The sequence below is a fragment of the Mytilus trossulus genome, chromosome 5 (assembly GCF_036588685.1).
Source record: "Mytilus trossulus isolate FHL-02 chromosome 5, PNRI_Mtr1.1.1.hap1, whole genome shotgun sequence".
NCBI classification, from domain to species: Eukaryota; Metazoa; Mollusca; class Bivalvia; order Mytilida; family Mytilidae; genus Mytilus; species Mytilus trossulus.
In genome coordinates this window covers 83,072,485-83,098,167 of record NC_086377.1, presented here as the reverse complement: position 1 = coordinate 83,098,167, position 25,683 = coordinate 83,072,485, and the positions used below count along the sequence as shown (strand labels likewise).

The 25,683-nt window shown below is 32.3% G+C and overlaps 2 long non-coding RNA genes across 3 annotated transcripts; one reads left to right on the top strand and one right to left on the bottom strand.

The window, feature by feature from the left end:
* Positions 1–14,209: 14,209 nt before the first annotated feature.
* Positions 14,210–15,452, top strand: LOC134719210 (uncharacterized). Its single transcript, XR_010107546.1, has 3 exons — positions 14,210–14,236; positions 14,740–14,826; positions 15,397–15,452. It is a non-coding gene; the product is annotated as an uncharacterized LOC134719210 (long non-coding RNA).
* LOC134719209 (uncharacterized) lies at positions 14,697–22,361 on the bottom strand. 2 transcript variants are annotated; one of them, XR_010107545.1, is made up of 7 exons: positions 22,309–22,361; positions 18,519–18,568; positions 16,699–16,797; positions 16,429–16,528; positions 16,036–16,089; positions 15,362–15,462; positions 14,697–14,760 (listed from the first exon to the last, which is right to left on the bottom strand). It is a non-coding gene; the product is annotated as an uncharacterized LOC134719209 (long non-coding RNA). The 2 variants fall into 2 exon arrangements; XR_010107544.1 differs by having other exon boundaries at positions 22,219–22,309.
* Positions 22,362–25,683: the final 3,322 nt, after the last annotated feature.

Sequence of the window (25,683 nt, the reverse complement as noted above, 5' to 3'; positions counted from 1 at the left end):
AGAAATAATAATTGTTAAACGCGACGATTATAAAATTCCAGCCGTAAAATACTCTTGTAGATATCCAGAAGTTCACCAACTGTGTGTATTTCATGTCAGAACTCTAAACTATAGATCTTGGTATTTTATATCAATTTTGATATATACATTTAATAGATAAATGATTCTTGAATATTGCTGCACCTCATACATGAGTGATTCCAATGTTTACTTACATCTCTTACAATTAATGTGTTGCAGATAACTCATTCCGTCTCCAGTTTTCTTAATAGTAACTGTATTGAATGCGACTGTCATACAATTGATCAATGAAACGTTTAGCTAGCAATAAACCATGTTTAATCCATGTTTTACAGGAATTGCCTGTACCAACTCGGTAATATGAGCATCGTTATTCATTCGTTTGATAATATGAGCTTTTCATTTTCATTTTTTGAAATATTAATGTTATTGCCGAAAGGTCAAAGTTAAACATTTATGAAATGTAGAAAAGGAAAAAATAAAGATGTTTGGTTCCACCTTAAACTGTGCTGACCACCATATTTATCTCCGTTCTACGAGCTATTCATTTCCTCAGTAGAAAATAAATGCAAAAGATTGCCAAACAACAAAAGGCGAAAGCTATAAATAAAATCTGTCTTAAAGATAAAAATTTGAGAATGCCGAAAACTGTTCATTTACTCATTGGTATTTCAGACATATTTTTTTTAGAAATGTGGATTCGGAGGATCTGGTGGCGGTAGTGGCTGCATTCACAATTTGATTTGACACCATGTCTCTGATCGTCATAGTATGTTCAACGTCTGAAGATATAAGATATATACTGAACTTTTTATATCTCTTGAATCATTTGATTCCACCCGGCCACCAATTTTTGGCCCCCATCACAAAATCCCGACCACCAATGTTTGCCCACTACATTACATGTATTACTCTTGAATGATTTGATTCTACCAAGCCACCAATTTTTTGGCCACTTTTAACTTTATATATATCTCTTGAATCATTTGATTCCACTTAAACAATCCTTATACAATTAGACACTCAAATAGCAAAAGTCACTTTTACAAATAACCTTATCAGCACTATTTAAGTATCAACAACAACAAATATACTACTTCTTAATTTAGTTACGTGTAGCCCTATATACAAGCATGCAAAGGAACCAATTCAACAAGAACAAACAAATTAAGTGCATGTCACTAACAATTCATTCTAAATCAATTCTAAAACATATCATCAAAATTTCAAAGTTATTTAATATATTTTCACACAAATATTCTTCCATCTACATCCGTCTATGGTATCCATGGTTTGGTAATTTGTTACATTTACATAGTGGAGAGACAATTTTTAAACACTCATTTTCGAAATCTTGTGGCGAGTCAATTCTCAAACACAAGTTTTACTTCGTTCTGACTATTTGTGGCGAGGCAATTATCACACACAAGTACAAATTTCATTTTGAATATCTGTGGCGAGGCAATTCTCACACACAAGCACAAACTTCATCTTGAATATCTGTGGCGAGGCAATTCTCACACACACATCAACACGATTGAAACAGCTCAGCGGTTATCGGTTTTATTTTACATCAAAACATGATTTTGAAACTAATAGATATAATCAAAAATCCGAGACAGTTTCATACACTGGCCTACATCTAATATGGAAATAAAAATCCATTGTTAAATGTAATGTTCAGAAATAATAAGATGCATGTCCACAATACTATATAAAAAATCACGCTGCCGTATTTAAAGTTCCTGAAAAGTCATTAGTAGGTAATAATTATATGTTTCACTTGTTTATATCGCCGTTCTATCTTTACAGCAACAGCAGCACCTACGATATCCACAAACTGTTATAAAATCAGCCAAAAAAAAAGTAAATAAATCCAAAGAAAAAGTTAGTGTATCCAGGAGAAAAAACAAGCCATTATGAACTGTTTAAACAACTACCACGAAATTAAAGTCACAATATTAATATATACAATTTGAGTCCTCCACCATGATAGATCCGTGTTTTACTTGCTCGTATTATAATCATTAATAACACTATTTTTGTATCTATACTATATTTTCAAAACTACATATGTACAGTTACGCTACAATTCTACAACTCGTAGTTTATGGCTACGCTTGCTGAATATCTTATTCATCAAGTCATGAATATGCATTAGCTATGTAGGCGTGTCAAGATTGTATCATACGCGATAATGCCAGCCAGTTCACACTGCAGCTCTGCACTGTTATGATTTCATTAACCAGTATACAAAGATAAATATAACAATTAGAAGGAGTTATATGGAATAATTTAATTATAAAAATAAATTTCAATGAACGTTTTGCAGGAGACAGACCAAGTTGTAGAAAAATTGTACATCAGCACTGAGGAAGGTCAAAATGTCACAAGAAACAAAGGGGACACATTCTTGGCAGTGTATAGACGAATTGTATATCTTTATCAACAAACAGACAAAAATAACATGGATAATTCATAGCAAAGGGAGATTATAGGACAGACATATCAAATAATGAATACTTGATCGCTGTTATTACAGAAATTGTGTCAGTAGCATAAATTATAATGATTTACTGTAAACCAACAAATTGTAGAGAGTGAATTATTTCAATTACTTTGTAAGATAGATAAGAAGAAAATAATGTGAATATAAAACATCATGTGAAGGTCCAACTTTGACCTTTGTACATATGCATACATCAACAGAGTTAAGAGAACATATTAAAACCTAAAATTTGGCTAGAAAATGTTTAACTAGACTAGAGGCTCTCGAGCATGAGTCGCTCACCTGTGTCTACTGTGATTTAGGAAATAATGTCAAATAAGGTTAAAATCATAATAACTAGAATAAGATACCCCAAAAATTATTGAGACCAAGTTTGGTTTAATTTGGGTCAGTAGTTTAATTAAAGGCAGGTCATCCCATTGTAGTGTTATTGTAGAACCCTTATCATTATTTTAATTAGTTTTCAAGTTTTCAATTGAACATTTTACAATTTAACAATTTACCCATACACTTCTCTGGGCCAGAAGGGGTGAGAGAGCTTTTCTCATCACTTCGCAAATAGCAATGTCTTTTGTCTTTTGCCAAAATTTTCATTATAGTATCTACTACTACAATGCGCCCAATGCTCCCACCTTACCACAGACATAGTCGACATGGCTAAAAATATACCATCTGGATACAATGCAAGTTTTGTCTACTATCTTTCTTATGCTATTTAAAACCGCTCTAAACAGAGAAAATCTGACAGGAGCGGATATGTTTAAAATGATGAGATCTACCTATTGTCAGTTTCATCAAGACTGTCACACGACCTGTTACAAAAGTTATTGCCCGTAAATGACACATTTTACCAATTTCGTTTGAATTAGTCTATAATCTTGAGAATTATTGTAATAGACCAATCGCACAATAAAAGGAAGATTTAGGCTTATCAAGTAGAACATTTTTTACTGTTAGCCTGTATATAAACTGCCTGACAGCCACGAGGACCTTGCAAGGTATGTACATACCAAATAAAGTCACCTTAGTATACATAATAAGAAAGAAAGTAACATTTAAAAAAAAATCAAGTAGATACTGAACCATGAAAATGATGTCAAGGAAAATGGTCATATGGCAGACGGAATCTTCATAACATAAGTCATACATGTAAACAAAGTATAAGTCATCCAGGTTTTTCATCTTCTAAAATATAAAGCTTTTGAGAACTTACATTTGCAGTGGACGCCTTTGGACTACTATCTCTTTGTCGAGCTTTTTACAACAGAAGTGACAGGCTCGACAATAAAACTATTGTATTTATCAGATTGTTAACTTAATTGAATGTTTGTCGATTTATTTGTCAACAATATTAAGATTTTTCTCAGTTAATCAATGCAAATTTTAATAGGGACTTTTTTGCAGGTAGTGTTCTGTTATTTTCATGTGGTCAAGATATAAGTACTGTTTTTATATGATAACTATGAAACAGGGATGAAGGTTTACACTCATCAAAACCCCTGATGAATTCAATGTTCGAGACGATTTTTTACTCAACGAAACCACAGTGTCAGAATCAATACAAATTTAGATAGGAACTTTTTTTGGAGAGAGCGGTCTTGTGAAACCATTTGTTCATGTCGGCATGATATAACTACCATGTTTTATATGATCCCTATCATATGCGGATGGAGATTAACACTCAATAAAATCCCTGGTAAATATAATTTTCAACCTCTACTGTCTAGAATGATTGTTTGATTAGGGAGTTGTACAAATCATCAATGCATTTGTTTCACAGGCAAGGAACTTTTATTTTCATCAGGTCTGCTTTCTAGTGATGAACATGTTTGAAGAAAAGTACACCCTTTTCATTGCTCGAAAAAAATCTTCCAGCGACCAGTTTTTGATTTCTTGGCACATAAATAAATAGATCATGCATGTAGTTTTGTTTTTACCTTTAAGGGTAGTAGAATGCACAAAAGTTTAGACATATATATACAAGTATTATAAAGGGTAGTAGAATGCACAAAAGTTTAGACATATCACAAGTATTATAAAGGGTAGTAGAATGCACAAAAGTTTAGACATATCACAAGTATTGTAAAGGGTAGTAGAATGCACAACCGTTTAGACATATCACAAGTATTATAAAGGGTAGTAGAATGCACAAAAGTTTAGACATATCACAAGTATTGTAAAGGGTAGTAGAATGCACAAAAGTTTAGACATATCACAAGTATTATAAAGGGTAGTAGAATGCACAAAAGTTTAGACATATCACAAGTATTATAAAGGGTAGTAGAATGCACAACCGTTTAGACATATCACAAGTATTATAAAGGGTAGTAGAATGCACAAAAGTTTAGACATATCACAAGTATTGTAAAGGGTAGTAGAATGCACAAAAGTTTAGACATATCACAAGTATTGTAAAGGGTAGTAGAATGCACAAAAGTTTAGACATATCACAAGTATTATAAAGGGTAGTAGAATGCACAAAAGTTTAGACATATCACAAGTATTATAAAGGGTAGTAGAATGCACAACCGTTTAGACATATCACAAGTATTATAAAGGGTAGTAGAATGCACAAAAGTTTAGACATATCACAAGTATTATAAAGAGTAGTAGAATGCACAAAAGTTTAGACATATCACAAGTATTATAAAGGGTAGTAGAATGCACAAAAGTTTAGACATATCACAAGTATTATAAAGGGTAGTAGAATGCACTAAAGTTTAGACATATCACAAGTATTATAAAGGGTAGTAGAATGCACAACCGTTTAGACATATCACAAGTATTATAAAGGGTAGTAGAATGCACAAAAGTTTAGACATATCACAAGTATTATAAAGAGTAGTAGAATGCACAAAAGTTTAGACATATCACAAGTATTATAAAGGGTAGTAGAATGCACAAAAGTTTAGACATATCACAAGTATTATAAAGGGTGGTAGAATGCACAAAAGTTTAGACATATCACAAGTATTATAAAGGGTAGTAGAATGCACAAAAGTTTAGACATATCACAAGTATTATAAAGGGTAGTAGAATGCACAAAAGTTTAGACATATCACAAGTATTATAAAGGGTAGTAGAATGCACAAAAGTTTAGACATATCACAAGTATTATAAAGGGTAGTAGAATGCACAAAAGTTTAGACATATCACAAGTATTATAAAGGGTAGTAGAATGCACAAAAGTTTAGACATATCACAAGTATTATAAAGGGTAGTAGAATGCACAAAAAAGTTCATCGTAATGTACAAAGACCTTGTTGATTAATATTTCGTATCAACTTCACAAATAATGCATGATGATCTTGATATATAGATTCTGCGTACTGACGTTGTTTATCAACGTTACAACGTGTTATTTTGTTCTTTTATTATTGTTACTTTCACTTTTTGGTCTGTTTTCTGTAATATGTATTACAAATAATCCCGTCAATGTGTTGTTTGTATAATCTTTTGTTTTTGTTGGTTTTTGGACGTGTGACTTTTTGTGTTTCTTTGGTACATATAACGTGGCTCTGTACTTGTAAACATCCTGTCATTCTATCATAATGCCATGAAATTATTTTTCTATCATAATTTTGAAAGTACTTTCAACCAAATTTTTTTACTTGCGTCGTGGTATTAACCATATGTGGATTTTTCAAAATTCTAAAGAACTTCCTGATAATTTGAAATGTCGGTGTATTTTTTTTATTTTTCAACCCTGTATACCACCATTTCCCATGTAAAATTTTCAATTTGAAAATAACTAAATTATTTTATATTTCTTCCTGTGTGACATTTACATTCTGCCGTCAAACACGCGAATCTACCCTAGAGTTGATGTAAATCTAGTTACAGGACTTTAATTATTTCATTTCTTTATGAGTTGATTTAAAATACATATAGAAGTTTGCAATGAATGTGGTTGTTAAATTTGATAAATGCTTTTTGTGCTTCTTTGTTAAATATTTGTTTGCGTTTGTTTTAATTGAGATTGTGACACAGTGATGATTGCTGTAATCCTATTTTGACAAATACAGTTCCTGCATCGTTGTAAATATAATGAAATTTTATTCGAGGTCATACAAGTGTGAGGCTTAGCGCTATAAAACCAGGTTCAATCAACCATTGTTTACCTTTAAAAATGTCTCTACCAAGTCAGGAATATGACAGTTGTCGTCCATTTCGTTTGATATGTTTTATCATCTGATTTGACATTTGATAAGGGACTCTCCGTTTTGAATTTTCCTCGGAGTTTTTTGTGATTTTACTTTCTTTGTACTATTATTTCTCTGTTTGTCATGATATTTTTTTAGCCATGGCGTTTTCAGTTTATTATCGATTGATGAGTTTGACTGTTCCTCTGGTATATTTTGTCCCCCGTTTCTAAAAGATTGTCGTTTGAAAATATTCTGGAAATCATTTTGTACATTTGCTCACGTTTTGACTGATGATTTTAAACATGTGCTACCTGGAACGATTGTTTGATTAGTGACTGGTAAACATGTGCTACCTGGAACGATTGTTTGATTAGTGACTGGTAAACATGTGCTACCTGGAACGATTGTTTGATTAGTGACTGGTAAACATGTGCTACCTGGAATGATTGTTTGATTAGTGGCTGGTAAACATGTGCTACCTGGAACGATTGTTTGATAAGTGACTTGTAAACATGTGCTACCTGTAACGATTGTTTGATTAGTGGCTTGTAAACATGTTCTACCTGGAACGATTGTTTGATTAGTGACTGGTAAACATGTGCTACCTGGAACGATTGTTTGATTAGTGACTGGTAAACATGTGCTACCTGGAACGATTGTTTGATTAGTGACTGGTAAACATGTGCTACCTGGAACGATTGTTTGATTAGTGACTGGTAAACATGTGCTACCTGGAACGATTGTTTGATTAGTGACAGGTAAACATGTGCTACCTGGAACGATTGTTTGATTAGTGACTTGTAAACATTTGCTTCCTGGAACGATTGTTTGATTAGTGACTTGTAAACATGTGCTACTTGGAACGATTGTTTGATTAGTGACTGGTAAACATGTGCTTCCTGGAACGATTGTTTGATTAGTGACTGGTAAACATGTGCTACCTGGAACGATTGTTTAATTAGTGACGCAGGTAGGTTTATGCTGTTGTGTGGTAATTAGTCAAATTTTGAGTAAAAAAAACGACGGAAATTGAATTTTGCCTTTTCTAGTAATGGATAGCAATGGAATGAAAAATTAGAACAGTCTTGCGATACAGCATTGGAACTTTAATTTGCGGCTGTACTTTTGCGTGTTTATCGCGTAACTATGGTAACGGGGCATATCCAAACACGTACTTGGGCCCACATCTTAAACAGCCTGGCGCACCCCGAAGACCTACACGAAACTCATAAAATAAAGTTGGGTTTTGTTCATTAAAGTCTCATCTTTCATATGCTTGCTGTTTCTTCGTTAAATTCGAACGGGTACGTTTATTATTACAAAAACAAACTGAAGTTGTACCAAAAAAGCAGTAAACATTGAAGTCGTTGGATATTTGCAATGCTTATCGCAAAGTTTTAAAATTAGAAACAGCAATATTATTGATTATCATCATCATTAGAAGTGGTGTGCAAAATTTTTAAAAGGTAATCGAACATTAACGGGGTGCGCCAATGCGTTTTTATACACGAATCACACAAAAATCCATGTTTGTACACAAATAAAACATTCAATTGATCAAGACTATTTGGATTATTTCCCCTGATGAAGTAAATACGCCACGTTTTTCAAAACAACGATTTTCTTTTATAAATGCTGATTTGTCATTAATTTTCTTGCAGATTGATGTTTATGACAAATGGTATCGGGCATTCTGGATACCTTGCTATCCTGCATCCATGAAGACTCAAAATATTGACATGTTAATCGGGTATCTTGATTTGAGAAAAAGGGGGGTTTAGGTCTTTATAATTATTAAGAAAAACAGCATAAAAGTTCATGTACGAGGGTTCGATTCCCTCCCTAAGCTATATTAATGTTTTGATATGCTGGTGCAAAGTTGGCAGATTGCTTAGTGGCCACACATGAACTTTTATGATGTAATATTTAAAAATTATTTAAACTTTTATGATATATTATTTAGAAAGATTTCTGATATTTACAAGCTCTTTAGCTCAAAAAATATTCAAACAAATCAAGATATTCATTATATATACACGTCTTTATAGAATTCTCCACCAAATCCACATGCAATGTCCATTGTTTTCTTTCATTCTATATACCCACCTTTTTAAATATGTTCTTAAATTTGTCCTACCTGTTGCTGTGTAAACCAAAACACCCTGCATGGTCCACTTGTAAATTCTCTCCATATACTGTAAATTCAGAAATTATTGCGAGGTTTTTATTATTGCGAATAATGCGACTGAGTTGTAAAGGCAATAATTAAAACTTGCATTCTGTATTATTTCAACTGAATTAAGCAAGACTTTTCTCAAAATCGTAAAAATTAAAATCGCATTCAAGTGTAAAATGACAAAATCGCAATAATAAATGCTCGCAATAATTTCTGAATTTACAGTAAGTTAGTGATTCACTTGTACTTTGCAATAGCAGATATTTGACATTTAGTATTGGAATCATATACCCTTCTGACAGTTTTTTTTAATTTTCACTTCCAACACATCATGAATACACTCCTTGATAATTAAACCAAATATTTTCTGACATCTCACTAGGAGTTTTCATAATCTCAGTTACTCATTTGAGTAAATACTTCTACATAATAGAATCCTACTTCTACTATTCCATTTTCTGTTGTCAACATGCCAATACACAATAATAAAAGAAGATGTGTACCCAAGAAAATCCAATATCTTTTGAAGCTTTCTTTCCAAAAAAGTGTGACCAAGATTCCAACACTACCATATTTTTATCATGTCTTTGGTACTTTTTGTTTCAAATGATGTTTGCCAACTTCCAAGTTTTACTATCAAATGTCTTGTATGGAAAATTTAACAAAACATTTTTATTTATCATTTGCACAAGAAGAATGAAACTGCATGATTTTGAAATAAATACACAGACAAAGACTACCAATCTATCAATATAGACCCTTATACAATGTATAGTGTTCATGTTAAGTTCTGTTTAAGAGTTGTGTCAGTTCATGTTGCACTTCTTTTATGCTGCTCTTTTTTAAAGTTTTATCCTGCTCTTTTTTAAAGTTTTTTTTTAATAATTTTATTTTTTAATTTTGACCATCATTTTTGTTTCACAATTGTAATATAAGAGTCCTGAATGGTTCAAATTGTTTTTTTCCTCCTCCAAAATATGCTGTCAAATTGATGTTTCCTAGCCTCTAAATTCTTGTTTAACGAAATAAAATACATGAAGAATGCCATTGATCAGTTTTATTTTTATTTCTGTGAAAATGCACAACATTCTTTTTTTAAGATTCAATACATATATAAATATAATCTATAAACAAAAAAATAGCTGAAATCATCATGGAGGACACAACATATTTTAAAATTTGACACAATGTTTCAACAATCTTTTGACAAATAACCTGCAAACATGAATATGTGTAACTATGCAAAGGTGATCTTGGCTAGATCAACCAAAGACCCAGATAATCTGAAATGGTGGAACAATAAGCAAGTTGAAAATTCCAGAGAAAACTCAATTTATACAACCGTGCCTAACCACAGTCAAAACATAAATGTATTTCAAAGATATAACAATTATCATGTTATAATGAATAAATACCCCAAAATGTATATACCATTAGCCGAGTTCAAATCTAGAGTCCCTCGGGTGCAAATTTATCTTACAAAGACAAAATATTGGAAAAATTGTTACAAATCAGGCGAAAAAACTCTCTTCATAGAAAAATATAACCTGAAAAACTGGTGTAAACTCAGTGAAATTGAAAGAAAAGGCCATCAGCAAAAAGATTGCAATATTTGTAAATCCGATGCCTTCCACACGTCTCTGCATGCTGCCACAAACAACAAATGATATCGACCAATTATGCACTCAACTTACAACAACAGTTTGCAACACTTCAAAAACTAACAATGATGGCAAAATGATTAAAGTAGTGAAAACAATTGTCCCGTACATAGAAAAGAAAACTGGAAGTAATTTTACAGACGTAATTTGCAAAAATTATAAACTAACACCAAAGTTGACTTCAGGAGAAAAAGAAAAAGAAATAAAATCTGTACTATCAAAACAAAAAGAAGAAATGTCCAACCTACTAAATGCAGATAATAAAGTTAGAAACTTTCTAGCAATAACAAAATCATATAGTGAATATGAACGAGAAAGATTGGGAACATTTTTTATTAGTAAGTCCAAAGCAAAACAAAACCTAGCTAAAAGATTCAGAGAAGAGGCCAAAAAAATCAAAAAAACAGAGAAAAAGTATAGGAAACATAAGCAATTATGAATTCGACAAGAATAAGTTCATTAATGAAATCAAATCACTTCCTGCAAAATCAAACGTAAACTGGACCGAATTATCAAGAAAATATCAGGTCAAAAACGCTTATCATAAATTTCCACTCAATGGAGGTCAGGTTTTATACCAATTTGCAAAATCTGAAGGAGTTGAAGTTAACAAATTTAATGAAACTAAAAGAATAAGCGGCAGGGATTACTTCAGGCGAGTTCGTAGGGCTAAACACATATTATGTAAACGTCTCTCAACACCTACACCAAGACCAGCCAAACAACTTCAGAAAGAAGTAAGGGAACTATTACAGACTGGCGACTTGGATATAGGTGTTGCAGTTGCTCCTAAAGTCTTTAAATCAAATAACATAACAACCACTGGTGAATTGGTAGAAAAGATTGTGACAGTTTATGGCAGAAAATTTCCCCTTCACCAGTTATGTCAGAAGCTGACAAATGTCTGAAATGGGTTTTTTCAGGGCGTCTGCCAACACCATCCATCGTCATTTGAAATTGTGGCATGACCATTCTGGCATCTTGAGTAGGCCATACTTTTTGATAATGGTTTCCTGTTTGTTCGATGAAAATATCTATCTTACAAATGAGGAATACACTGAAAAATACCCTGATCAAAAAGCTATTGATGTACAAAGCATTGTTGAAAAGCCAAAGCTCTACATATTTGGTCAGTCAAAGAGTAGCGATTCTGACCAGATGTCATACAGTACGACAAGGGTGGAGGACCTTAAAGATCTAAGCACTCCATCAATTGCTCCCGATGGTTTAAAGGTCTATGACATAGTCAGGATTTTCACTGGGGACAATCCTGCCCGACAATTTGAGTGTGGACAGCAAAGGGGAGGCAATTACCGATGTATCTGTGGCTTAGCTGCAATCCACACAAATTTTGAAGCGGCTTTTATCCAGAAAACTCAATCTTTACAGCAACGTCTTGATCTTTTTAAAGCTGGTACTCTGTGGAAAACTTTCAACATGCAGAACAACATCAACCCCTTTGTAAATTTAACCAAGGAAACCCTTACTGATGAGCTAGATTACAGAAACCTTGATATTTACAACTTAAAAAAACCTGAACTGAAAACACTTCTTACAGAGACACTACATGGAATACAGAGACCACCTTCCTTGTTTTGTCCCAATTTTGACAATACATGTACCACCGCAAATTTAGAACAATATGAAATTTCCAACTGTGAGCCACTTCACGACATTGTGAATGTTGTTCAAAACTTGATAACTGAATTGCCATACCACCTTGATGACAACATTCAAAAAGAATACCTGAGGTTCTTTGAAGTTACTGTGGGTGACAAAAATGAATTGAAAGCCAGCAATGCACGCCTATACGCTATCAAGCTAGCTCACTTCACTAATATGAATTACGAAGATGGTCTTGTTAATGCTGACATCCTGACAATCTGCAACAGCCTTGTAGAAATCATTACCATTTGTTACAGTCGTTCAAATGAAAGGACACAAAAGCAGGTTTTAAGATTATATAACCAATGCTTTCTTTTTGCCATTTTGATCAAATATGTCATCATCAACCCTAAGAAACTTACAAAAGGAAAATTTTATGGCTCACACTTCCACAGCTTCACAGTTCATTTTCCTGAAATGTATAGACTATTTTGCTTAAGGTCCCTTCTTCCAGAAAACCAGGAAAGGACATTTGGAGATCTTAGATCTATCTCTGTCAGAACCAGTAACCGACAGGCCAAATATGTTGTTGATAACTGTGTCTTGAGATTTTTAGCAAAGCAGGACAGTGAAGACCAAATTGATTCTTTTGAACATCAGGATTCAGCCATCAGCCAGCAAGCTCGTTTGCTTCCTCCCAGAGGAAACTCCATCATTCCCGGTCAGTTAATTGCTTCCAGACACCGTCTAATACAGGCACACTGTCAAAGAATTTCTGATTTTCTTGAAGTTGGTATCAATGTATGGTGGAAGACATCAGGAGGTCATGTTGAATTTTTAGATGGCCCACATGAAAATCATTCACAAGACTGTGGACCTAATTTACATCATTTCAGCACATCTAATCTGAAAAAAGAGTATGCATATTTAGATGAAAAATGGAAAAATATCATAGACAAAGTAACAACTAACAAGTTTACAGTACCTTGCATGAAAATAAAAATCTATGATGTCAATGGAAAAGTAACATCAGTGCTGAACACAAACCTGGACCTTGAAAAAAATTCAGGTAGGTGGCAATTCATTCAAATGTCTATTATATATATAGTCTTCTTATTTATAAATGGTCAAACTACCAATTTTTACAACAACACAAATTAATAGTTGTTTTCTTTCCTATTAAGTATTCCAGATTGAAAATATGTAATGAATTAGAAAAAAACTCTCCTTGAAAGTTAAGAGCTGGAAAATGTATGATATGATCTTTCTTATTCCAATTCCAAATTCTACTTCCAAATTAGAGTGTTAACCCTTTTTTCAGAAACTTGGGACATCCGTCTAATTCCTTCGTAAATTTTAAGGACGCCATCAAGAGTTGGTTGACCGATATGGAATAACCGTTTCGAAATTGATATCGGATACGTTCCTTACTTTGTAACTACAATCCCCTTCCCTTTCATGAATGTGACCCACCGAATTATACTATTTACCGGATTTGTAATCGCATAAGCAACACGACAGGTGCCACATGTGGAGCAGGATCTGCTTACCTTTTCGAAGCACCTGAGATCATCCCTAGTTTTTTGTGGGGTTCGTGTTGTTTATTCTCTAGTTTTCTATGTGGTGTTATGTGTACTGTTGTTTTTCTGTTTGTCTTTTTCATTTTTAGCCATGGTGTTGTCAGATTGTTTTAGATTTAAGAGTTTGACTGTCCCTTTCGTATCTTACTTCCCTCTTTTCTATGGACCCATTCTTGTTTTTATATAACAAGAGATGTGGTATGATTTCCAAAGGTCAAATAAAGAAAATTATACCAGATAGTTAGATATAAAGGCTTAAAAAAAACTTATGAAAAAATAAATATGATGCATATGAACAATGATGAACCAACAACAACTGAACTACAGACTGCTCACTAGTGACAGGCACATAAAGAATGTAGCTGGGCTTAAATATGTGTAAGAGATATAGCCTCCCATAAACTGACTTACCAGTTATGATGAAATTGCTTTCTTTACTTTTCCAGAAGATGACACAGGATCGAGTGATGAACACATCATTGACCATGAATTTCCAAGGGAGATGAATTACACTGAAACAGAAGAGGACGCTATAAATTGTAAGTATACATTTCTTACTGCTTTGAATTAAAATAACACAATAATAAATTTATCTGTTTTCAAGACCAAAATTGGCAGCGCGACATACGTACAATGGCTTCCATTTCTACGATTGTGAAAATAAACTGGAGTGATTTGGAAAATTTTGACGAAGTAGAATCCTGACCATTTGATTTAAAGAATAATATATAGTTTAAATAAAAAGTTGAATATGCAAAATTTTAAAGTTTGTTTCTAAAAAAATAAGTTTGCAAAGGTTCTGCAGAAGCCAGTGTCTCACCTACTTTTGCTGTAAACCCAAGATTCAACATAAATGAGTAAAAGAAAGAAAAAAATTCCTCTTGATATTATTTTTTCATTGTAAGAAGCTTCTGTTCAAGTTTGGTAAAATACAGGATAGTTTAAGAAAGTAATTAAAAAATCCTCTTGATTAAATCTTATTTTCAAATGCCATGTTAAATATATTCACCTGCAAGACTTCAATTTTCATTCTTTGTTTCAGTGGATGAAGCTCAAAGTGGACCTGAAGAAATAATAACAGAAAGACAGAATAGAAGATGCCCTGATATAAAGTTGAGCAATACACATGGTATTTATTTTTTTTCCAAATTAACTGTAATTTTGTAGTAGTCGCATATTTTTGCTACAAGTAAAAAAAACACAAAAAAAACCTATTAGTCCAGTATAATTTTTTTTACTGAAAGAGTTATCTCCTCTTAAAAGACTCCTTTGAAAAGATAATTCTTAAAACAAACATAAATGATAAGCATTTAATTATTTGGCATAACATATAAAATTAATCACCAAGTTTTCTTTATATGATTTAGCCAACTTACCATTAAATTGCAAATTGGTCCCCAAATTTGCAGAGTTGGTACTGTGATTGGACAATCAAAGTTGGGGTATACCATAAATCTACCTTTATTAATTATAATGATTTGCAATATCAATTCCAAAAAATAATGATGTCCAGATTTCCAGAGCGTGTTTCTATGTTGTGTTTGAGTAGTTTTTTGGCGCATTGTTTTTCAATTTTCCTCATTGGGCTGTCAGTTTTATTATAACTTGCGAGTTTTGTCCTTATGGTGATTTTTTTATCTTTCAATATTACAATATACATGTACCTTTGATAATAAATTTGCTTTCTTTACTTTTCCAGAAGATGACACAGGATCGAGTGATGGACACAGCATTGTACATAAATTTCCAAGGGAGATAAATTGCACTGAAACAGAAGAGGACGCTATAAATTGTATGTATACATTTCTTACTGTTTTGAATTAATATATATACAATAATACATTGATTTAAATTAGGTCTAAAAAATAAAAGACTTTTTTCTTAACAAAGTTTGATGTGAATAAGAGAAAATAAGACTGTGTCCATAGTACACCCACACATTATGTTCATGGAACTGAAGTTTGGGGTCATAACTTTAAAATGGCATTAAAATTAGAAAGATCATATGTCATGAAACAAGTGTACTAAGTTTTAAGATGATTGGATTTCAACTTCATTAAAAACTACATTCGACTAAAAAGTTAATATGAAGCGCGACATACAGATAGATGCTTTGCACGAAAAACATAATGCTCCAATGTGAAAAATGTTGATACATGTACAACTAGTTAAATGAAACATATTTAACAGGAGCATCTGCCCATTGATAGTCTTGTATAATTTTAACTTATTTTTCTTTCTTGCATATAATTTGGAGTTAAGTAAGAAGTTCATTATCAATGAATTAGTATATGTTTGTTTAATTCTTATTTTCAAATGCCATATAAAATACATTCACCTGCAAGATTTTAATCTTCATTCTTTGTTACAGTGGATGAAGCTCAAAGTGGACCTGGAGAAATAATAACAGAAAGACAGAATAGTAGACATGATAGATGCCCTGATATGAAGTTGAGCAATGCACATGGTATTTATTTTTTGTTTAATTAAGTTACTTTTGAAATAGCCATATGACACTGAGCAGATGAAAGGGCTACATTTTCAATTTTGCAAATTCGTTTAAACAGATATTCTTTTTATTTTGTCCGGATTACCATAGTGTTTTTTCTATGTTGTGTATTGTGAAGATTTGTTTTCCCATTGGGTTGTCTGTTGCTTTTTGGACTTAAAAGTATACTTTTGATATTTTATATCTCTCTTTTAATATTTCAATATTACGATATACATGTACCTTTGATAATAAATTTTCTTTCTTAATTTTTCAGAAGATGACACAGGATCGAGTGATGGACACAGCATTGACCATGAATTTCCAAGGGAGATAAATTGCACTGAAACAGAAAAGGACGCTATAAATTGTAAGTATACATTTCAGCTGTTTAAATTAATGTAAAGGAACAGATATCTTGTAATAATAGAATTTTCAAATGACAATAAAAAAATAACCGTTTATTAAGAAGTCACAGAACCATGAGAATGAGGTAAAGGAAAAAGAACATACCTGATCAAGAAAATTTGAGTCTTCATACTTCAAACAGGTAACTGACATCTTATTTCTTTTTAATTGCATATGGCATTGCCTTTAGGGCAGGAAAATAAGCTGAAAATATAAATGAGATCACTTTTATTTTAGATACCCAGCTGCAAGAAAAAAATAACATTCAGATTAAACAAAAATATAAGATATTTGTACAGGACGAGAAATCAAGAAAAACTAGAAATTGTCGAGGTAACTGTAAATTGTTCATTTTGGTAATAAAATGTAATTGCTGTTATGTTATTTGTGAATAAATAAATTTAATGTTTTTACAAATTTTTTTGGCAATAAGCCCATTCTTACATCATGTACATAGTCATACCGCAACATATGTGTACGTATGTTAACAAGTAACTTATCATATGTTACCATAGTGTTGACCATAAAAAATAAAGCCTCTACAAATTTCATGAATAAAAAAAATTGTAACAGTTCAAAAGAACCAAGGTATTGCCATACTTTTGCCGATGCCAATGAAAATATGTAGAATTGCTATAACTTGCTTTTGCAACAAAAGTAGCAACCTCTACAAAAAGTAAATAAAAAAAAATGATTTACTTTCTTCAAGAGGAATTTGGTGAAGTTTTTCAATCCAAATTAAACTGTTATATTGTAATGTTTAAGTTTTATGTTTTCAAACTGAAATATTGTTAACATTAATTTATTTTGTATCAACAGGCAGCAAGAGAAAACTGATAAAATTAAATGTTGATGTATCTGACAAGGAGAATACTAGTTTACCAAGGAAAAGAACTTGTTTGACAGTTGAAAAAGTGAAAAGAAAATTATTTGTGGAGAATGAAACAGGTAAATTTTAACCTTCATATGGAACCTTGAGGTACCATTTAAAGATATCCATCTAGACTAACAGTGCATGTATACTCCAATCAATGTCAAGAAACCATTTTTTTTTCTGTCCTTGCTTAAAATAAAATTGAGAAAGGAAATGGGGAATGTGTTAAAGTGACAACAAGCTGACAATAGAGCAGACATAAGATGAAGGTCACCAATGAGTCTTCAATGTAGTGAGAACCAGTTAAGTGATAATGGATGTCTTTCTAAACTGCGGCAGGGATTTACATGTTTGTGAGATCTCAAACCTTTCCCTATACCTCTGACCAATGTAGAAAGGTAAACCCATAACAATACACACTTAAGTCTATTATTCTTAAATGGTTTGGACAAAAACCCCTTAAATCAATCCCAATACTTCTTTTGAATATTGATTTCACAGAGAGCCGTACCCTTATTCACACATTGTCCTAAACATCAAAATTACTTGTTCTTCGCTCCTTTTTTCCTGAACAGTTAGGACAATAACCCCTAAATTAATCTCAACATTGTTGACCTTTTTCAAAGAGTCATACACTTATTAAGTTCTTGTCTAAATAGCGCATCAAAATAACAGTGATAAGATAATTATTTAACAACTACATGAATTTTGCTTTTATATAAAAATGTTTCCTATGTTATGCACATATTTACCAGAAGTTTTCTTTTGCAGCAAGACAACATGGGCTATCTATACAGAATGTGCAGAAATTACAAAATGTTAACAAGATGGAAAGAATGCTGTCTTATGTGCAGTCTGTAAGGTTGTCTAGAGGTAATTATTAAATCAATGAATACACTTAACTGTTACCATTACATTTATGATGGTTTTAAGGTTATATACCCTATTGATTCTCAAAATCAGTCTGATATAGTAGACAGACGACATATATAGCTTCTTCTGATAGACAATGTAAACAAGAACCTTTTGTTAATAAAATAATTGTACTTACAGCTAATTTCCTAATGCTTGTAGAGTAGGACTTTGGTTAGCTTGCTTATTCTACAATTGTAATTTGAATAACATTAAATCAAATTTAAATATAATATATATACATTTTTAGGTTTAACTATGTCGGTCTTTATTGTTTGCATAATAACAATGCTTGAGCTTATGTTTATACAAACAGAGCAAGCAAGCCAACCAAACCTTTAGGCTACAAGCATTAGAAAATAAGCTGTAACGTTTAAATATTTATTCACTTGTTGTTTAAATAATAATCACCAACATTTCCTTTCAATGATAGGTAACTATTTCTAGTTCCTTTTTTCACAAGATACCAAATTTCATCCCCCATTTTGTCAATCACCAACAAACATATCAAAAAATATTGTTTTCTTGAATAGAAAATAAGGGTTCTCTTAGAACCAAAGCCTTAAATTGATTTATGTCAAAAGTTTCACATCAATCCACAAAAGACCGATAACTCTGGAAATTACTTGATATTTGTTATCTTTCAGAAAAAAGAAGAATGACAGAACTGGACAAAATTAAAATGTTGCTAGGCGAAATATCTGATGTAAAGCTATACATTGAAGCAAAGGAAAAATGTGAGCGGTGTCCTGATAATACCTCAATACAGGTGAAAATGGAACAACACTATATTAAATTACAAACAGTGGTTAGCAAGAATCACAATGAGATCAGAGCCAAACTTGCTATATCTCCTAACAATAAATCCCTTCTGTTTAAATTTTTTTTAGCAGAAACACTGATGGACAAGTGGGGATATTTTTATTGATTTGATCTATTTAAAACATGATAAACTTATATTAAAGGCACTAGTATGAATTTGAGTGGACAATTAATTATAGGAAAATCCAGAGACATGCAGGAATCAGACATACCCAACTATCAGAACAGTTTTTTTTTAATTGTATTTACATTGTGTTGTGCCAAGCTGACGTAATTTCGGACAAGGGTAAAACTATATGGCAAGGACAACTTCCTTGCGGGACCTTACAAACAAATATATGTCTGTCAATTATTAAGTGTATAGCAATTCCAAAATAATCTTTTTTTAAAAGCTACACATGTATTACAATGTATTAGAATGCCTTACTTTTTTGGGGCAATGTTGGGACAGATCAAGAAAAACATATACATGTAGTCCTTAAAAATACTGAAGTCAAGCTATCAGGATACTTCATGTTGATAACACAAGAACTTGAAGAAATTTTTGTCAAAATGTGATTGTCTGTCTTTCTTTTATGATTGCACATGTCCTTTGTGTGAAAAAATATGTGTATAGATTTATCTTTTGTGAACTGTACATGTGAATAAGTCTTTTTTATAACAGTAAGACGTGTATTCCTAATCAGAGTCAAAATTTGCATGATGGTGTTGATTAAAGCCAAACATACATGTAATTAAGTTAATGGAGTTTTTAACTTTCTTATATGGAAGCTGTCTGAAACTTAATCTTGCTTTATAAACGAACATGAAAATACATATTATTTTTATATACATTGTATGTATTTCACCATAGTAAAATCAACATCAAGTATAGAGAAAATTTGCATTCTATATTTTTTAAAGAATAGATTTTGTTTGACAATACAGTGTATTTGAAGAAATAAAAATTCACAGGCAGCTATTATATCCCAGACATAAGTCAGTTTGAAAGTGTAAGTGAGAATATCAAATTTATATCAAAATTTTAGCTTGCGTACAAAACAATGTATCTTTACGTCATTCGTTGTTTATGTGATGCTTAATAACTGATTACCAGTACTACATTTAGTATATATATAAAATGTACAAGTTATTCTTGTAAAAAAAACATAATTAAATTATACATGTCATTTGCATGTAGACATTTGTTCAGAAACTTTTTGGGTTTTTTTCCATGGGAAAAACGAGGGGGGGGGGGGCATGGTTAGAATCTTGTTTCTAAGTACATGTATCAATTCTAAGCAAAATTATTGTAATTTGAGAATTGATGTTGTATATATAATAAATATGTCAAAAACATCATGTACTTGTTCTCGTTTGATTCCTTTATATCTTTTCTACAAAATGTATATATAAATCAACATGGTAAATGCAACATATTAAAAAAATGAAAATGTGAATTATATAGCACTGTGTGGAACATTTTTATGATTGCCAATGACATGACTATCCATCAGAGAGGTAGATTTTAAATTTGTGAAGATAAAATTTTGGGTTGCTTCATGTACATGGAGTATATTCCTCGTCGTATAAAAAAACCCACCACCTTGAAAATTGTTGTTTTGTTATTTCTTCACTAGACTGGATGTCAGACTGCAGTTGTATGCAACTGAATGACAGAATGCGTTCCATTGGTGGATCCTGAAATTTTCATAAAGGGGGGGGGGGGCTGACTGATCCAACTTAGGGGGCCAGCTCCAGTGAAACCCAATATAATCAGCCAAATATTTCTCATGAAAGATAGGGCCCTAACAACATATATATTTGAAACATTTACAAAGTCCTATAATTCAAAACGCCTTCACATCATACTTATAATAAAGTGTAATTAACCATCATGTTTTGGGTATTGCTGCACATGTATGAATTGCATGTACAGGTCTATGTTTTGACCTTTAAAGTAATGAAAATCTGGAAACAAAGTTATGAAAGCGATGGACAAATTAGAATCCACCAGATGATCTAATAAAATTCCACAGACTCAAACTACAAATAAGAGCGACAACATATAACAATGTTGCAACTAAGAATATTACAGACCAGCAAGTCCACAACAACAAACATGCGGTCATAGTTCATTATCATATTAGCAAGACCGACCAGTTCAAAAACTCCATCTTTGTGGGCACTGTGAACAGTCGGCAGGAACCATCTACAGGACTGCATCACTATAACCTAGGATTTAAATCATAACTCCACAGCAAGAGGGAATAGTTCAGTGGCGGATCCAGAAATGGTCATAAGTGGGGGCCCACTGACTGACTGACACAAAAGAGGGGGGGGCCCAGTTTATGCACAGATAAACCCGTTACATAACAGACGAAAGTAATCTGTGCAATACCCAACCGTACTACAGAAGTGGGAAATAGATATTTTTTTTTTCAATTTCATAGATGTCCAAATAATTAACGACGTCTGGCAAGGCTATTTTATTTTTTTTCTAGGACGATGTCTGGCAAGGCTATTTAATTTTTTTGAAGGAAGGCATCAAGGCATCCCAGATAAAAAAAAAATAGCCTTGCCAGACATCATTAATTTGGACTAGTCTATTTCATCTGCTCATTGCATGAAAAAAAACCTGATAACATGGAAAACAGCTGTATCATGTTAACCTTTAGAAACCAAATCAAGTCATGAGAATAGTTAAAAAAGAAGTATTTCATTAATTACTTGAAAAAAACAATTATTCTGAGACGATTGAAAATCGGAGCACATGGTTCATTTTATTTTAAAACCCAACATGCAGGTTCTGAAAACAAATATGGAACTTGCATTTTGAACCAGATGTAAATTAAACTAACTTCTGACAGAAATTGTTTTTATTTACCAAGTTTTGTCAACAGTATGGGAGTTAAAAAAAAAAGAATTAAGTTATTAAGGGGGACGTCTGCTTGGTTTTTTTTTCTCAGGAAATTAACCACGTGTGGCCAATTAACCAACAATATCGAGCCTTTATTTTGTCCCTTCTTGTATTTTACCTTCAATAATTACACTTCCCTACGTCGAAATCTTTCAAATCTTTCAAATGTACTTCTCAAAGATCGTTTTGCAGTCTAAAAATTACATACAAGAGCACTTCTTCGTCAAATACTGAATTTTCTGCGAACAGGTGCTTCTCACATTTGTTCCGGATGCAAGCTTCTAATTTACACCGATTTGCCAAATATGGTATTAGAGGGCGGAGCTAACTTCCGTGACTGATCGAAGAATATTTGATAACTATAGGGTTTTAAAACACAAATGAAGTTTATTTCTGTCATGCACGTCAATATAATAAAATTTGGCATCTTATTAGCCACAATTTAACACGAATGCGTTCGAGGGGAATCGTGTACAGATATTTTTTTCACCGAGAGAGACGAACGCCAGCCATTACGTAATAGAAAAAAGGGAAATAACTCGTGCTTTAACATTTTTTTACGATTTGGCGCTAACCATGTCATTAACCTACCTGCGGACTGGTAAACATGTGCTACCTGGAACGATTGTTTGATTAGTGACTGGTAAACATGTGCTACCTGGAACGATTGTTTGATTAGTGACTTGTAAACATGTGCTACCTGGTACGATTGTTTGATTAGTGACAGGTAACCATGTGCTACCTGGAACGATTGTTTGATTAGTGACTTGTAAACATGTGCTACCTGGAACGATTGTTTGATTAGTGACTGGTAAACATGTGCTACCTTGAACGATTGTTTGATTAGTGACTGGTAAACATGTGCTACCTGGAATGATTGTTTGATTAGTGACTGGTAAACATGTGCTACCTGGAACGATTGTTTGATTAGTGACTGGTAAACATGTGCTACCTGGAACGATTGTTTGATTAGTGACTGGTAAACATGTGCTACCTGGAATGATTGTTTGATTAGTGACTGGTAAACATGTGCTCCCTAGAACGATTGTTTGATTAGTGACTGGTAAACATGTGCTACCTGGTACGATTGTTTGATTAGTCACTGGTAAACATGTGCTACCTGGTACGATTGTTTGATTAGTGACTGGTAAACATGTGCTACCTGGAACGATTGTTTGATTAGTGACTGGTAAACATGTGCTACCTGGTACGATTGTTTGATTAGTGATTTGTAAAAATATACAATGATATTAAGTCACCGCAAATGAACCTTTATTTACATCAGGTGTTATTTCTCTTTAAAAGAATGTTTCTACTGATAAACATGGGGTAACCAAAGTATATACCTTTCATTTTACGAAAAAGGGTTTCCAGCTTCCAGTTTTTTGAAGTCTTTGTGCTTCTCGGTCTATTTTTTTATGTTGCATTTTGTAAACTGTTGTTTTTATTTTGGTCGCATTTATTTTTAGATATGGCATTTTCAGCTTGTCTTCGACTTATGAGTTTGAATATGACTTTTGTATCTATTAACTAGTTTCTGTTTTTATTAATGGTTGTACTGTCATGATCACTGTGTCGCTGCTTCTTTCTTTTTGTGGCACAATAAATAAGAACAAAAACCTTTATTTACTTTTGATTTTACTTTTAAGGGTAGTAGAATGCACAAACAGATTTTACATATATACAAATATAAGACAGTTCTTACACACATATAGTGCTACAATAATCACATCAACAACAAAAACACAACTGTATCATATCATATTAAATTTATAAATAACAAAGTTTCTATATATTTAAAATAAAACAGTTGTATTAATTTATAGCTAGCTGTTTGAAGGCAAAATGTATAAGCATTGAAAAAGGCTGGCAAATTAATGACAAATCTGGCATAGCATTTTATAGAACACATTTGGGGTGATTGAGTGCAAGGAAAAAAATATGAAGCATGAAATCAAACTATTATTATTGTTGCAAAATCATATCCGACAAAAAGTCTCACCCTGGGGTTATTGAGTATTTCTTTATTCAGCTGTTTTTATAGTGATTATTTGGGTATTTGGTTACCAGACAAAATATTTTATGATTATTTAATTATTTGATAATCTAGAACTGTATTTTTTATTATTTGATTACTAGTATCTTGTTTAGAAAAAAAAATAAGGATTCTGTGATTATATTGTTTAAAAAATTGTGATTATATGATCACTCGGACACCCCATGAGGGGCCTCACAAAATCTAATCTCTATTGAATATAACTGAATATAATAAAAATGGTAAAAGGGCAAATCAAACAGAAAGTTGTATAGCATTACGCTCAAACACAAAGAAACAACACATGGTGTAGATAACCGTAGAGACGCACAATTTGTAAGTCCAAAAATGTTTTGTGATATGTTCTCAAACACTTTCAAATATTTGATTATATAATATAACCAAACAATTATCACTGATCTATTTGAATTCAAATTCCGTTTTTCTGATGAATGAACAAGAATGTGTCCATAGTCCATGTTAGTGGACCGTGAAAATGGGGTCAAAACTTTAATTTGGCATTAAAATTAGAAAGATCATATCAAAGGGAACATTTGTACTAAATTTCAAATTAATGTAACTTTAACTTCAGGAAAAACTACCTTGACCAAAAACTTTAACCTGAACTTTACACTTTTTTCTATGTTCAGTGGACCATGACATTGGGGTAAAAACTATAATTGGGCATGCAAATTAGAAATATCATATCATGGGGAACATGTGTACTAAGTGTCAAGTTAATTGGACTTCAACTTCTTCAAAAACTATCTTCACCAAAAACTTTAACCTGAAGCGAACGGACGCACAGACGGACGAACGAACGAACGGAGACACAGACCAGAACACATAATGGCCCTCTACTATCGTACGTGGGGGCATAACCATTATTTCATTTGATAGAACAGATAAAATTGAGAAAGGAAATGGTGAATATGCATTACATGCATTTTTGTTCAAAACCTTATTGATGAAGAGACATTTTTATTTACAAGCTTACATTTAAATTAGCTGCTGTCATGTTTTTAGAAATGCACGAAGGACAAGATTCGGTCTCTGATTTAGTTATTTTATATGTGCATACTTTAGTATCCATTAGACTATATAATCACTCGGACACCCCCATAAGAAATGCATGAAGGACAAGATTCGGTCTTTGATTTAGTTATTTCATATTATACATACTTTAGTATCCATTAGACTTAAATTTAGAACTAAATTAACTATTAAGGTATTATTGAACAGCTTTAAGTTATTGATATACAAAGTTACGAATGAAATGAAACTCGTAATTGTAGCTATGTAGGTTTTTTTCAAAATTGATTAAAATAGTATATATTAAATATTGTATCTAGGGGAGATATTTATATATTTTATGTTTAGTTTATTTACTGGTATCATCTCCATAGTTCAGCTACACACCTTGGGAATTTTTAACTAGTATATATACACATGTGTAGCTGCCAAACTAAAGTATGAGTATGACCAAACGTGAAGGGTGAGAAAGTACATAATTTGTGTATCAGTTTAAACTCTTATAAGTTTGAGGTA